Source organism: Acomys russatus, chromosome 26 (assembly GCF_903995435.1).
Source record: "Acomys russatus chromosome 26, mAcoRus1.1, whole genome shotgun sequence".
NCBI classification, from domain to species: domain Eukaryota; kingdom Metazoa; phylum Chordata; class Mammalia; order Rodentia; family Muridae; genus Acomys; species Acomys russatus.
This window is the reverse complement of record NC_067162.1, coordinates 20,610,093-20,616,315: the sequence shown is the minus strand read 5'-3', so window position 1 is coordinate 20,616,315 and position 6,223 is coordinate 20,610,093.

Sequence of the window (6,223 nt, the reverse complement as noted above, 5' to 3'; positions counted from 1 at the left end):
AGTAAGACAATAAGAAGCAGGCGGTGGGATGGTAGGTGGCTCATGTCAGAGAGAGAACAAGCAAAGGCTTGTCCAAGGGAGAATACAAGGAACTTGGAACGAATTGAGGAGTCTCTAAGAGGGGACCCCTCTATGGTTTGCCTCGGTGGCTTTTCTCTACTTTCAGTCTTTACCCATGAGCTATACACAGACCCTTGCGTTGCCCACGTAAGATCACAGGACATCATAGTAGACACGGGTATCCTATGTGCATCATGCCAGGAAACCGGTGCTTCTCCTGAGCAATGCATGGGTTAGCACCCATGGCGTGTATCAGTTTCCCTTTTCCTTGTTGCTCTGGCCACTAAGGAAGTGAGCTGCTGGTAAATTACTTAAAACTGGACCTTGTTCACTGCCCGTGTCGGTCCTTCTACATCACTATTGAAAACCCATGGCTGGAACAGAGAAGGCTCCAGAGTGTATGGGAAGTGTGTGTGTGCGCGCACCAATAAATGAACAAATTCGTCTTGCCCAAGTCGATCCTGATCTTCAACACAGAACTGATCCTCCCAGGCATCCCTGACTTTTTCAATCCCCCAGTGCGCCTCTCCTACCGAGGCTAAGCAAAACACAGCTAATGGCCAATGGTTCTGTTTTCCTCAGAGCACAAGGTGTCCACGTGCAGGAGTGAAGGGACTATCTCCATGGGAATGGGGAGCTGTAGACAAGCCCAAAGTTCTCTGTGCCTGTTTCCTATCTGCCAACACAATGTCCTACCTTGGGTCTTTGAGATCCCCAGGAGCAGAGACTATCTCACAGACACACATGCATTAACAAGGGTGATGAGCATAATTTACAAACATCTCATAAAAACTTCACTGATATTCGGTCCCCTCACTGTTCAATGAGTTACTGACCTGCATCTTTCTCAGGACCGGGCTTTACCCCTGCGCCATAGAGCATGGTGGGACCCCACTGTTTTCTATCTCAGTTGTATGGGGCACATAGGAGTATTACCCCATTTTCCAGGGAAGGAAACTGAGGCTCACACATTTCCTCTAGGTAGGTTGGGTACCTACATCCCAAGACCTGCCAGTCGCATACAGAACATATTATAGTCCTGGTGTCATCTCTAGGGCTAGAGGTCCCTTGGAACCCCCAGCCTGGTGTAGGGACTGTATAAGCCTAGGTCCCTATCGGCAGTGGGGCTTCATAGTGAGAGTGATGGCAAGCTAGAAGCAGGATTGGCATAATTTCATTTGCCCTTTATGTGTGTGCATTCACTTGTGTGTACATTTGTGAAGGCCTGAGGTTGTCACTGGGTTGTCCTCCTCAATCACTCTCCACTTTGCTGTGTGTGCCATGTGCATGGATGTGAGGGTACATGTACCTGTGCCCACATAGGCAAGGGCTAGAATAAGATGCCAGGTGTCTTCTTCCATTGCTCTGTCTTATGTCTCACTCCCTTGGGATAAGGTCTCTCTCTGAACTCAAGTTCACCTTTTTGGTCAAGCTGGATGGTTAGTGAGCCCTGGGACTCCTCATGTCTCTGCCCCTTGATATTGAGGTCATAGGCACCCCCAGTCATACATGACCATTTTCATAGGTTAAACTTCAAACTCAAGTCCCCAGATCCTCATGCTTGGAGAGCAAGCACTCTTCCCTGCCGAGCCACCTCCCAAGCACCTCCACCTGATTTTCTTGAGACAGGGTCTCTTGTTGAAGCTGGCACTCACCTATCTGGCCACACTGGCAGCCTGGCTGGCTGGTTCCAGGGTTCTATGTGCTCTGCCCCCTCCCCTAGCACCAGGATTATATATTCACATCACCAGGCCTTTTACATAGTTGTTGGGGAATTTGAACTCTGGTCCTCATGCTTGCACATGGACTGTGTCCTAGCCCTTTAAGTGTGTGCATGTGTGTGTGTGTGTGTGTGTGTGTGTGTGTGTGTGTGTACCGTATTTTTTGGCATATAAGACAACCCCCAACTTTAACTTTTCCAGTTAAAATATAGAGTTTGCAGCCTGAGTTTGCTGCACAGGGTGCTGTAGAAGAGGGGTAGTCTTATCTGGCGGTCGTCTTATATGCCGGAAAATAAACACACAAACACACACATGCATGCACGCACGCACGCACACACACACACACAACCTATACACATATATACAAATATATATACAAATTTGTATAAATATATATGTATCTATACACATATGTACACATATGTACAAGTTTGCATACGCGTGTATAGATACATATATATTCATTTGTTTACTGTTGGGGGTGTGGGTGGGGTTCATCCTTGTGTACATGGAGGTCAGAGGACAATCTGTAAATCAGTTCCTTCCTTCCTGGTAGTAGAGAAGCCCAGGGATGAGCAGAGGTTGTCAGGCTTAATGGTAACTTTACCCACTGAGCCACCACCCTCACCTCCCTTTTTTAAAGGTAGGGTCTCACTATGTAGCCCAAGCTGGCCTTGAATCTATAATCTTTGTTTCTGTCTGCTGCATGCTGGGATTACATGTACCGCCATGTTTGGCTCCCTGTTTTCTCAAATGCTCGCTTTGCCCGAAAACAGCTGACTGGCATGCTAAGGGGCAGCAGCTGCTGTCCCACATCACAGGGCTCTACTCCCCAGACCAAAGCCCCTCCCCACTGCCAGCTCCCTAAGGGACAGAGCCTGCCCAGGGACCCTTGGCAGGGAGGGGATATGGAGAGCGCAGACGCCAGTCTTCTCCCCACTCCTACTGGTTGTCCCCAGAACCTCATTATGATCTCAGTTCGCAAAGCATCAGGATGGCACTGCAATTTGCTGACGGGATTTATTCCCATTGGTAAAAATCAATTTCTGCAGAAAAAGGCTGAGAAGTGATGTTTATAATATAAGCAGTGAGGGATGGAGGGCCAAGCCTCAGCTGGCCAGTAGGCACCAAGTGTCCACAGGGGCTTCTGTTCTGCTTGGGGGTGGGAACAGGCAGGAGCAGCACGCTACTTTACAGACAGGAAATGCAAGAACAGAAAGTGGACAAGCACTGCCCAGGGCCACCATCCAGGAGGCAGCAGAGGTTGCTTGTGAGGCCATTGCTCGATGCCCAAGCCAGTAGAAGACTTCTCACCTAGGCAAAGTGGGGACAGCTTGGGAACCACCAGACCATGGAGCCTGGGACTGAGAGGCAGGCTTATAGCCAGGGTTGCAGAGCAGGAGAGTCAAGGACCAGCCTGTTTTACGTATGTATGTACATATATAGGTTATGTATATGTGCATGTATGTATGTATTCTGTAGTGGTAAAGATTTGAAACTCAGGCCTGCTACATGTGAGCTAAGTGCACTACTAAACTACAAGCCCAGTCTTTTTCTTTCTTCTGTTCTTTCTTTTGTTGTTTCTTTCTTTCATTAAAAAAAAATTGTTTTCAGCCGGGCGTGGTGGCGCATGCCTGTAATCCCAGCACTCAGGAGGCAAAGGCAGGCAGATCACTGTGAGTTTGAGGCCAGCCTGGTCTACAAAGTGAGTCCAGGACAGCCAAGGCTAACACAGAGAGACCTTGTCTCAAAACCACCCCCCCTCCAAAATTTATTTCTTAAATTTGAGATAGGATCTCACTAAGGTACCCAGGCTGGCCTTGATCTCATTCTACAGTCCAGGCCTTGAACTTGCTATCCCCTGCCTCAGTCTCCCAAGTAGGTGAGATAGCGAGCCTGTACCCATAGGCTGGCCCCATCCCCAGAACCCAGGTCCTCTGTTCTTCCGAATCACCCTATCCACACCCTCACACTCCCCCTATCACTGCCGTGTGGGTGACACCCACCTCTTATATGTAACATTGGCTCCTCTACAAGAGATTTCACATATCTTAAGCCTGGACCCCTATAGCCCAGAGGTCTGTTCCCATATGGAATGGGTCAGGCACACTTTCTAGTACAGCACACATGTGGACCTAGACACACATATACACTACACACAGACAGACAGACAGACAGGTACACAAGCACACAAGCACGGCGCTCAAATGAACAAAGGCCCAAGATCACATGATCACTCCTAGTATACATCCTCAAGGTAGTCATTGAGTCCCATCCACACACCCAGAATCTTGCCTTTGTTACTGCGTTAACGTCCCACCTCTACCTAGCTGAGGGCATGGCCGCGAGGGCCTGGCCCAGGAAAGCCAACAGCAACTCCACCTAGGTCAGCTCCAGCCCCATGGAGCTCTATGAATGGTAGGCGGGGGAAGTGGACTCCTCCCCAACCAGGGGCAAGGCTTCCATCTCCAACTCACCCTCTGGCAGGAAGCTTCTGGATCCCCTAAATGGGGAGCACATGGCGGCTGAGGTTGGGACAGGCAAGGGATCAGAGTGGCCCTTGGTGCCAGCCCGGCAGCAGGGCAGGGATCCGGACCCTGAGGCCCTGACGCAATGGAAAAAGAAACCACAGCCTGGTTGGGCCAGCCCCCTCCCCTCCCTCAGCAGAAGGCAGCAAGGTGTCATTAAGGGGGGGTTGGGTCTGTGTACGCACGCATTGGGCAAGATGGAAAAGCTCCAGGACAGCACCATCTGCAGGTAATTTGGGGTTTGGGGCTGGAGGAGGGGGTGCAGACAGCGAGAGCCTCTTCCAAGGATGATAGGACTCTTGGCACTGGTGTGGGCACAGGTCCCCCCCGCCCCCCGGGAAAGAGACTGGAGTCAGGGATGCCAAACCAACAATCCCATTCATAGATGAGGTAGCTGAGGCAAACAGAAGGCAGGGCTTGGAAATGGCCTGTCACTGGTCACACATTTATTCAACAAACATTCCTTGTATATCCCAGGGCTGCAGTAACAAGGCTGGAGAGCACATAGAGGTGGCGCAGGACTCAGGAAGCAGAAGCGAGGGGGTCATGAGGTCAAGTGCAGACTGAGCCATACAGTAAGACCCTGTCTAAAACACACACACACAAAAAGTGATAGAGAAGGTTTATCCCCCATTGTAGCCTTTGCCACCAAGACCAGGCATCCTGCCCTAGATAGGAGATGGCCTCTGGTGACATTAGAATGAAGCCACACATCTAGAGCATTATGGCTTTGGCCAGAACTCTAGTGATTCATGATCAGTGACTCGCTGCCTTCTCTCTCCCATGTCCCATGGGGCAGCCTCTTTCTACCCCTACCTGCAGCCAGCATCAGCTTCATGCCTCTGCCTCCCCTGCCACGGCCTGGCAAGCTGCAAAATCTCTTGTGTGGCAGTGCCTGGTCTATGCCTGGGCCAGAGAGACTCCAATCAGGTAAGTCAAATGCTACCACATGACCTCCTAATGTCCTCCTCTTCCAGATCCCACAACTCCTTGCATCACCCCAGGCCAAGGGAGCCAGGCTAGGCTGACCCCTTTTGTGCCACTCTCCCCCAGTTCTCTACTGAGTTTCACAGGCTTCTCTGATCTCAGGGCCTGTGCCGTGAGCTCCTTGCACAGGCTGGGTATGCTCTTCTTCTCTTAAAGGGTCCCAGTCGTCCCGCATTCTCAGGGGCCTTCCACAATCCATCGAGCCAATGTGATCTGTGTCTACACCACACCGTCTCTTTAAGAGATCACTGTATCTACAACTCTTCTACAGATTCTTCTATAAGAATCTCCCATAATTTGAGTTCACAAGGGAGGTCCCAGCACTGACGTCATGAACTCCAGCACGAATGTAGGTCTGTCTACTGTAAACACCCGGCAAACACAGTAGTCAATGCACCAGGAGCCAGGAACTCAGCAGCAGGCTGCTTAATGGCATTGCTCAAGAGCGAAAGCCACTTCTCCAATCTTGGATCTCATAACCCTCTGACAGATCAGAAAGAGAAGCAAGGATCGTACTTAACGGGGAGGAAACAGAGCCCCAAGAAGGGACCAAGGGCAGATGGATCCCAGGCCCACTGACTCTCCATACAGGGGCTTGATGCAGTTGAGGGGACTCTGTAGCTGAGCCAGATGGGAGGACCCCAGCTTTGAGGTGATAGTTATAGGAGGTGCTAAGTGAAGCAGGCCCAGGAGACAATGGGTTGCAGGCCGCCCTGGGGACCCAGCCAGAAGACACTAAGAGCAGAAGGCAGGCTAGAGCAAATCTAAGGTGGCTCAATAGCAGCTGCTCAGCCCCAAGGTTCTCAGGCAAGGCCCTGAGGGACTCCTAGTAGGAGGCCATAGGTACTGTCAAAACAGCGTGCCCAAGGCTATGGAGGTGGCTCAGTGTATAAAGGGCTCACTAGCCAAGCAGGAGGACCTGAGTTT